Source organism: Macaca fascicularis, chromosome 17, assembly GCF_037993035.2.
Source record: "Macaca fascicularis isolate 582-1 chromosome 17, T2T-MFA8v1.1".
NCBI lineage: Eukaryota > Metazoa > Chordata > Mammalia > Primates > Cercopithecidae > Macaca > Macaca fascicularis.
The window spans coordinates 18,399,825-18,409,552 of record NC_088391.1 but is presented as its reverse complement, the minus strand read 5'-3'; the positions used below and the strand labels follow the sequence as shown (position 1 = coordinate 18,409,552).

The 9,728-nt window shown below is 40.1% G+C and overlaps 1 protein-coding gene across 1 annotated transcript in view; it reads right to left on the bottom strand.

The window, feature by feature from the left end:
* FREM2 (FRAS1 related extracellular matrix 2) overlaps positions 1-9,728 on the bottom strand; it is a 236,459-nt gene that overhangs the window by 2,095 nt on the left and 224,636 nt on the right. The window lies entirely within an intron of this gene.

Sequence of the window (9,728 nt, the reverse complement as noted above, 5' to 3'; positions counted from 1 at the left end):
AACTTCAAATTCAAATTCAAATTATTCCACCCCCTCCAGTACAAAGCTTCATTAATTCTTTAGCATTATAATAGATCTTACTGCATTAGTTACTAAAGGCTGACTAAAGAAGGCTCCTGTGAAGGTGAGTATATTTTGGGGCCAATGGTCTGGAGAAGAATCAAGAAATGGTCAGAGTTCTTCTGGAACGAGGATGCCAAGGCTAATATTCAAAACACAGTCATATGCACCTCTAGAATAAGACTAAAGATTTTGTTTGTTTGTTTGTTTTTGTCTGTTTGTTTTCTGGGGGAGGGAAGTTGGAAGGCAAGGTGAGGCCAGAAGGGGGAAAGAGTAGACAACCTCCCTTGCAGAGAGAAGTGTCCATTCTCCTTGTAATGCAGCTCCAGGGCTCACAGTCATCACCATCAATATTGAAGCCGGTGCAGATAATCCCAATCAGGTGGTTTTCCTGTTTTAACAACAGGAATGGTTTGGCATGGCCATAGTGCTGAAGCAGGGTTTGAAGTCCCCAGTCATCACAGACATTGTGCCTTTGTTGCTGGGCCTAGAGGTAATACCAGTGATTCTGGTGCTATTTTAGTGAGTTCAGGCTATAGTAACAAAATCCCATAAATTGGGTAGCTTATAAACTGTCAATTGAAATTTATTTCTCACAGTTCTGGGGACTGGGAAGTCCAAGAATAAAGGTGCAAGCAGATTTGGTGTCCGGTGAGAGACCACTTCATAGACGGGGCCCTCTCCCTGTGTCCTCACTTGGTGGAAGGGGTGAGGGATCTCTCTGTCTCTATGTTATAAAGTCACTAATCCCAATCAGGACAACTCTGCCCTCATGACCTAATCACCTTCCAAAGGCCTTACTTCCTAATATCATCACATTAGGGGTTAGGATTTCAACATATAAATTTTGGGGTGACACAGATGTTCAGACCATAGCAGATGCTTGCAGGTGGAACGCCAGTTGTGGTAAATGCTCATTCCAAGAGCTTCTGAGCTGCCAGAGGACAATGGAAAGGCACTGAGGGATTGAAGAATGGGGGAGATGCTGCAAAGGAAGTCTGGACTGGGGGAAGTGAAACCTGGAGAAGACTTTGAAGGTCATCTACTCCAGTGGTTTCTAACCATTGTGTTAAAAATTAAATAAATATTATTAAATTTATTATTAAACAGCCTTGAAATATTCTTTAAATAAAAATTTAAAGTGAAACCCAATAGTTATATGTCGTATAATACTGTTTTGGGCAATGAAAAACCACAGAAACAATAGCGGTCCCATAAGGTTACAATACTGTAATTTTACTGTACCTTTTCTATGTTTAGATACACAAATACTTACTATTGTGTTACAGCCACATACAGTAACATGCTGTACAGGTTTGTACTTAGGAGCAATAGGCTATGCCATATAGCCTGGGTGTGTAATAGGCAATACCATCTAGGTTTATGTAAGTACATTCTGTGATGTTTGCAGAACAGATTGCCTAATGATGTATTTTTCAGATTGTAACCTGGTCATAAAGGGATACATGAATGTATATACAGTTGACAAAAGGGAGCTCCTCTGGTTGCAGTAGTGAAGGAGAGCATGAGGCTCTATCTGCTGACCTCTTTCTTCCCCCTACTCCCAATTCCCCTTCACAGTGGTCCCTTTTAAAAACTTCTTGGAATCGTTGCATGTAACAGACTAGGAAACAGAGACTCAAAGAAGTGAAGCGGCCTGTCTAAGGTCACAGAACCAAGATATGACAGAGTTTTGACCAGTATGGCTCTCAAATCTAAAGCAATGGAGTGGTGGGGAAGACTATTGTTTCCTACTTCACATTGAATGTTGGGTCAATCCAATTTCTAGTGGTTGTTGGCGTCACACACACACAGTTCACTAAGTGTATTTGGCTGTTCCCTACTCGGAGGAGGGATCCCCTGATAGGTGATCACTTTCCAGGTCCTAAGTGGGAAATGAGAGAGTGAGGGCCAAGATCCCCTTTCGGCTCTGCTCTTGCAGTTAGCTTTACTTACCTAATGTAGTCTTTGCTCTTTCTCTCCTTCCATCTCTCTCTTAACCCTTCTTTCACAGGATTCCCTGACATTAGAATAGACAAACTTTCACCTCTTTCAAGTCTAGCCCTTAATGTTCTAAAGGAGAAAATAAAGTAATTTATACAGTCCTTTATAATGGCAATTGCCTGGCTTGGAATGTTACTGTCTTGCTATAAAATCCTGTTTTTTGAATGTCAGATGCACTTTATATTCCTTCCAGAGCATCCTAATTATGCCTTACTCCCAATTCCATAAAAAATAAATAACTCAAGCATCATATACTCAGAAAGGCAGAAAAGAAATTTTAAATAATTTTAGGATATTTTCCATTCCTAAAAATACTTAACTGTATTATTTTCATTTTTGGGACATAAGCAAGGTAGCCATTATCTTTTGAGCCATATTGATTTTTTTTTCCTCAAATGAGGTAAAGAAATGGCCTGTTTTTGCTTCCTTTGGATTGGGTGGATATAGAGATGATATTGATTCTATTTACAAAATTGACCTCTCTCTCTGGCAGGTTTCTTAGAACTCTGTTGCTTATTCGCATGGGATTTTTTTTTCTCTTTAAGGACCATTATTTAATATCTAACATAGAATTCAGAGATGAAAGTTGGTTCTCTGTCAGGAAGTACAGCCAGAGAAGACCCCAGGCAGAGACACAGGAATCTTTTGGTATTTTTGAGAAGCCAGCTGGGTCTGAGAGTGGAAGCAAGATGGCTCATATCTTGCCAATCCATCCCCTGTAGTCAACACAATTGAAAAAATAAAGGGGGTTTAGATTTTTTTTCCAGAATACAATATGCCACTTTTCCTTGTCAGAGCTGCGGCCTAGGAAATACACTTCTCCATGTTAATGTACAGTTTCCTCATCTTGGGTCTGTGGATGGATATTATGACCTTCCACTCCCAGGCTGGACATGTTGGTGGAAGTGGGTAAAGTAGCAGCAGAAGCAGCAAATGTCCAAACAAACTAGTTAACTAGTTATTATTGGAACACCTGTGAGCTCTGCAAGTCTGCACACTGACCTCAGAGTTCCCAGGATGCCAGCATACACAGACAGACAAGCTTAGTATTCCCTTGAGTTAACTGTTTTTTTAAATGCTCTTCATTAGGAAATGATGCTGATCAGCTGGGGCAACCTTCTGGAAGGTGGTGGTGATGGAGGATGTGGAGAGGGGAGGAATGGGTGGAGCCTATCATGGAACTTCTCATTTCTTATATGCTGAGAGTGGGTTCTGAAGATAAAAACCTCTTTCAATCTGTAGGCAGTATCTTAAGTTCACGAACTGGGTATCTGTATTAGTTTGGGCTCCTTGCAGATCAGACCATGAGCCAAGGATTAGGTCTAAGTTTATTTGAAATGCTATGCCAGGAAGTACTCTGAGGGAATGGGCAAGTGAGCTGGGAAAGGCAGGAAAGTCAAAGAATTTTGTTGTTGAATTTACTGCTATGAACTGATGGGTCTCAATCTCATTGAGGACACTCTGAGAAGCTGTGTGGAACACATCTCAGAATTATCTCATGAAGGGACAAGGAAGCTGTGACATATAGCCACCAAATTCTATTCTTCATTCTCCTGATGGTTGAGAACATCAGGAGAAATTGTGAATGAGTTTGAAATGGGCACCAAAAGATGAATGGAGGTCTCACCTAGCTCATCTAGCCAGGTGAGTTCCACCTTTCATTGTCCTTGAGTTATTTTACAACTCTTTGAGTTGTAGAAAATAGATAGCAATGTAAATGATTTTTGCCCATAGGAATGTAGTGAATACGACTGACTGTTATCCAGTGGATAGTGACCAGTTTTGTACCTGTTATGGTATCAAAACTCATTTTGAGTCTTGGTCTCCAGTGTAATGGCATTGAAGGGTGGTAGGGAACTTTAAGAGGCATTTGGGTCATGAGGGATCAGTTGTTAAGAAGAGATTAATGCAGTTCTTCGGAGGTGAGTTCTTACTATCATGAGACTGAATTAGTTACTGCAAGAGTGGGTTGTTACAAAGAGAGATCGCCCCTTGTGTTTTCTTTCTCTTTTGCAAGCACCTGCTCACCACTCTCACATGTGATCCCACCATGTTATGACACAGCACGTGGCCCTTGTCAGATACAACTGCCCAATCTTGAACTTCACAGCTTCCAGAACTGTAAGAAATAAATTCCTTTTCTTTACAAATTAGCCAGTATCAAGTATTCTGTTATAGCAACATAAAATAGACCAAGATAGCATTTATTTATAAATTCATGCCAGGATTCTCCTTCTAGATATATGTGTGCTATTTTGAGTTCTCCTTTGAGCCAGTTGTAACATCTTAATAGTAGTTCCCTCATCAAGCAATGAGTTAAATAAATATGTAAATACTCATTCATTTTATTTTTGTATGAAAGTCATCATTTTACCTTTTGGGAGAAAATTATCTTTTAACAAGGGTATACTCTTAGGGTTGGTTCTCTGTCAGGAAATGCAGTCAGATAAGACCCCAGGCAGAGATACAGGAATCTTGTGGTGTTTATGAGCAACATCTGCAAGTGACCTTTTGAATATGCCAAGGGGATATGAGTGGGAACCAACAACGTCTGCTATGGAGTCTTAGCAAAACTTCTCAAGAGAGCACCTCCTCCACCTCCCCAGACCCAGATTCATACCTGCTGTGCACCTCCTCTCAACTGTCACTTTTCAGTAAAGTTACCTTGGATTGTGAAATAAAATATTATGATTTTTTCAGATGTCTTTCTTAGCCACATACATTTGTGTTGTCAAAAGTAGCAAACCTTTTATGATAGAAAGGCTCCAGAAGGTAAAGGCCATATAAACCAGGTTGTTGTCTGCTCATTGCTGTGCTCCTAATAGCTATAGTGGGTGCTTAATAAGTATTTTTCTGAACACTGTGGCATGAGGTGATCTCTATCGAGGACAACTGGAAAATTTTGGCTTTTTCTATAAAAAAGGGAAGTAGAACTCTTCAAAACTGGTGAGTAATATTAAATGGTACATTAGAAGCCCCATGCTAGGTGTGCCTTCTGGAGATATTAAAATTGACTGATGAATTTAGTAAGGATACTGGTAATGCTATTTTCCAGAAATCTTCTGTATCACACATAATCTCATGATAGCAGAATTGCAGTCCACTGAATATTCAGACAAAAACAATCTGATTGGTACTATGACAGGAATGTTTAAAAAGGGACTGGATGGTTAATATAAACAGTGAGTTTCATAGCCATCACTACTGGAAGGGAAAGATGCTGGGAGACAACTTCTCTGGGTTTCCCATGGTTTCCACATGATTAGGGGGAATCGTGTGAGAGTAGAACAGTCCCGAATCAATTGCATAGTCTCCCTAGAAAAGCCCAGCACATCCCTAATCTGTTCCAATCCTTGGGTTGCTGAAGCCAAAAACCACATTTCCTAGATGCCCTTTCAGCTGCCATTACAGATGTTTATCAAATTCATCCAATCAGATGCACAGATGTATGGCCTGAGTTTGGAAGTGAATTAATTGGGAGAATCAGAAGCAGATGACACATCCATTTTACTTGTGATGATCTAGCAGGTGCAGTGTGGCTCAGCATCTGGTAATTTTGGTGGTCTTTTCTTGATTCCTGGATAGAAGCTCAGGTATCATATTGCTGCAGCCAAAAGATGCAGTAGCAGCAACTGTATAGGTTAGTGGTAGGCGAGGGTAAGCTGCTGTAACAAACGAATTTCAGAGGCTTAACACATAAAGATTTTATTCCATTTTTACATAACAGTCCTATGTGGAGGGGCTCAGAAGGGTGGCTCTCCTTGGTCTTTCAGGGACACACATCAGCACATAAAAGGCTTTCCCACCTCGGTGCTCTTTCCCAGTTGGATTTCTATGCCTGAGGTTAATTTGGAAGTCACACGTTTGCCTTTCCTTCTATTTTCTTCTCTTGTCTTCTATTTTTACATGGACATGATTTCAATGATATCTTCTACATATATGATTTATCATTCTTTATTTCTTTTAAACTCCAGACGTACATTTGTCACTTTTTGTAACTGAACTCTGTATCTTCCTTTGAAACAGCTTATTCTTTTATGTGACACTGCCCTGATTGGAGAATGGGTGCATTTTACTAACCTGGGAACACAATGTATCTCATTTTTTTCTGTACTACTCAGGATAATTAATGCTAACTGGTGCAACTGTAAAACCCCATTATCTCAGTGACCTAAAACAAGAAAGGCTTATTCCTCACCCTTGTGAAGTCTGATTTGGGCCAGGTGGCCCTCCTCTGTTGCAGCAACTCCACCTGGAGCAAATAATCCCCAAAGCTGTTGTGCTGGGAAGAGAGCCGTCGAGGAGCACACGTCACATCCATTCACGGTCCGTTCCCCAGAACCACTGACATGGCTCTACTCTAACTGCAAGAAGGTCTGGGGAGTGGAGGGGACCACACGAAATACTTGGTAAGCACTGACTTTCTGCATCACACTTACTTCTTTAAATCAGATTAAACATACTCTGAGCCCCGCCTATCTAGTCTGGTGGGAAACCTAATCTCAGCCATTATGGGAGAATATTATGTAGAGAACATTACGTTAGTAAGCTATCTGTAAGCCATTTCTTCCATAGGTTCAGTCTGAACTTCCGGGTGTCAAAAAGTGGGGTGGCTTAGTCCCTGTTGTCACAATGTTTCCCACGCTCTTCTGGCAATTTCATGTTGTTGCTGAACACGAGTTGCCAGGATGTGACTGCTGGGCTGGCTGGTGCTCATGGGCTCTAACCCATCTCAAAAGTCCTCCCATGGCTGCTCTCAGCATCCTGTGGCTGTTCTCTGACACAAGGCTATGCATGCAGGCAGGTCCCTAGTCTTTGCCCTGTGCATTCTACTTCTGCAGAAAGCTCAGAATTGCAGTCAGATGCCACATTTCTGCTTTCCTCTAATAGAGCACTCCTCTCCACCCCCCTCTCTCTCTTTCATGGATCAGTCAGACTGATTCCTTTCAGTGAGCTTGTGGGGTTGAGAAAAGATGTGAATAACAATTGCTATATTCCTAAACACTCACCTATCTACTTTTATTAATGGCTTTGTTTACCCAGCCGCCTAGGCTTCACATGGTATCTATCTTTGATATTTTCCTTTTCCTAGCTTTCCATTCATAATGTCACATCAATTTGGTCTCCAAAATGTCTCATATTGCTTTTTGCTCGTTCTTTGAAATTGTTTTCTCACCTCTATTACCTCATGTTCCAATGCCCAGCTGTGTGGCAGACACACCTGAATGTGTTTAGAGTTCCAAGCGTGGCCAACCAGGAGATTCATTCCTTACCTATTAGAAATATCTGAGCTCCTGTCTAATCCTATAGGAACACAGGACATACAGGGGATGGAGGTCCTCTGTTTTGGGTTAGATAAAGGTTGCTAGGTGAAAGTTGTTAGGGGGAGACAGCGAGTGGAGATGCTATATAAAATGCATGCTTTTTGCAAGCAGTTGCAGTTCTGCCTAGCCTGTCACTCCTGGACCTCCCTGTTAGTAAGCTATCCGTATCCCATGTTTTGTTCGCTGGCTCTGGGTCTCTGGCCTCTTGAACCTGGTGCCTTCCCTACTGAGGTGAAGAGGGGTTCAGCACCACACCACCTAACTGATTTTTCTGACTTCATGCTCTCCTTTTCCAAACTATTTTACACATTATTTCTGGTTATAAAGGTACTATTGTCTTTTAGCATTGTCAGCCATACCTCAATAATTTGGAAAAATACTATTTTATTATATTTTGAACTTGTAAAAGTATGCAAGTGTACCTAAATGTAGAACACCAAAATAAACTCCCATGATCCCATTACCTAGCTCCAACAGTTACCAAATATTGCCTATTTTGTTCTATCTACTCTTCCCCCTTTATTCTGGGGTATTTATAAAAGAGTTTCAGATACTATATTGTTTAACCCACTATGTAACTCTAACCAACAAGAACTAGGTGTTATATATTATATATAGTCATATATAATATATAATAGTCATATATAATATATAATATATAAGTCATATATAATATATATTATATATATTATGTATATTATATATAGTATATATAATGTATATTATGTATAGTATATATAGTATGTATATTATATATAACTATATATAATATATAACTATATAGTTATATAACTATATATAATATGTATTTATCCGATTTAAAACTATTTTTTAATATATATATATATATATATATATTTTTTTTTTTCCCCTGTAGGTTGTTTGAATAAGGATCCAAAATCCTTACAAACAGGATATTTGACAGGCTTAAGTTTCACAACCTATAACATTTTCACATTCCACATTTCTTCCTATGCTGTATGTTTGTTGAAGAAACCACATCTTAGCCCTCTAGAATTCCCTTTTTCTGAACTTGGTTAATGTTGTTTAACATGTTTCTGTATCCTTCCACGTTTCCTGCAAGCTGGTTACTTAGATCTATAAGCTTGCTTTGATGTAGGTTTGATTTTTGGCAAGAGCTTGTATTACTGAGTAGGTCCTCGTGGTGTCACATTGGGGCACACGCATCCGGCTGTCTCACTATGTGATGTTTATTGAGTCTTCAGTTATAAAGTTCCCCTTCATTATTTCTCATAACACTTTAAGCATCTATTTTGCCAGGATATATTATCCTGAGTTGCAAGTTGCTTTTTAAAATTCAGTTTCTGCATTAGCTGAAAATGTTTTATGAAGAAAACTTCTTATCAACTATTTGGTCACTCAACAAAAATTTAAGGGTCTACAATATGTACAATTACTACCAAGCTCAAAAAACCATTTTAAAAACATTGGCCATACCTTATAGCCTGTGATTTTTATTTTTTTAAATTTTTTAAATTTTTTGAGACAGAGTCTGCCTCTGTCACCCAGGCTGGAGTGCAGTGGCATGACCTCGACCCACTGCAACCTCTGCCCCCCGGATTCAAGCAATTCTCCTGCCTCAGCCTCCTGAGTACCTGGGATTACAGTTGCCCACCACTATGCCTGGCTAATTTTTGTATTTTTAGTAGAGATAGGATTTCACCATGTTGGCCGTGGTTGGCCAGGTTGGTTTTGAACTCCTGACCTCAAGTGATCCACCAGGCTTGGCCTCCCAGAGTGCTGGGATTACAGGCATGAGCCACTGAGCCTGGCCAGCCTGTGATTTTTTAAAGCTATTCATAGTCAAGCCACAAACTTCCTTTCTGTCTCATCCCTGATTTCTAAATACACACCTAGTTGATAAGCTGCTCAACACTGATTCTACAGCTTTTAAATTAAGGGCATTATCCAAGCTCTCTTCGTGCAATCCCAACCTGTTCTTCATTCTCCCCATGATGTCTTGCTTGGTACACCTGCAGCCTCCTCCTCTTTCTCCATGGCCCTGGTGCGGGCTCTGTTTATTAACGACATCTCACACAGCTGTATCTAACTGATACCACTTGAGATCTTACAGAGATTTTCCAATGCTTACCTCTCGTTTCTTTAATTGGACTCTAAGCTCTTTGGAGCCTCAGCGGCCTCTGTCTTACTTATTTCACTATGTGTTCTTCTTTACTATTTCTAGTAGCTTAATATCTCCTGACTGATATCAGCAATGCGGCTGACTGGTGGCAAAAGCAAAACTGGAGAACTGAAGGGCAGGAATCATTTACGTGTGATAATTTCTCTTATAAGATGAATTGGGTTCCTCCTAAATTC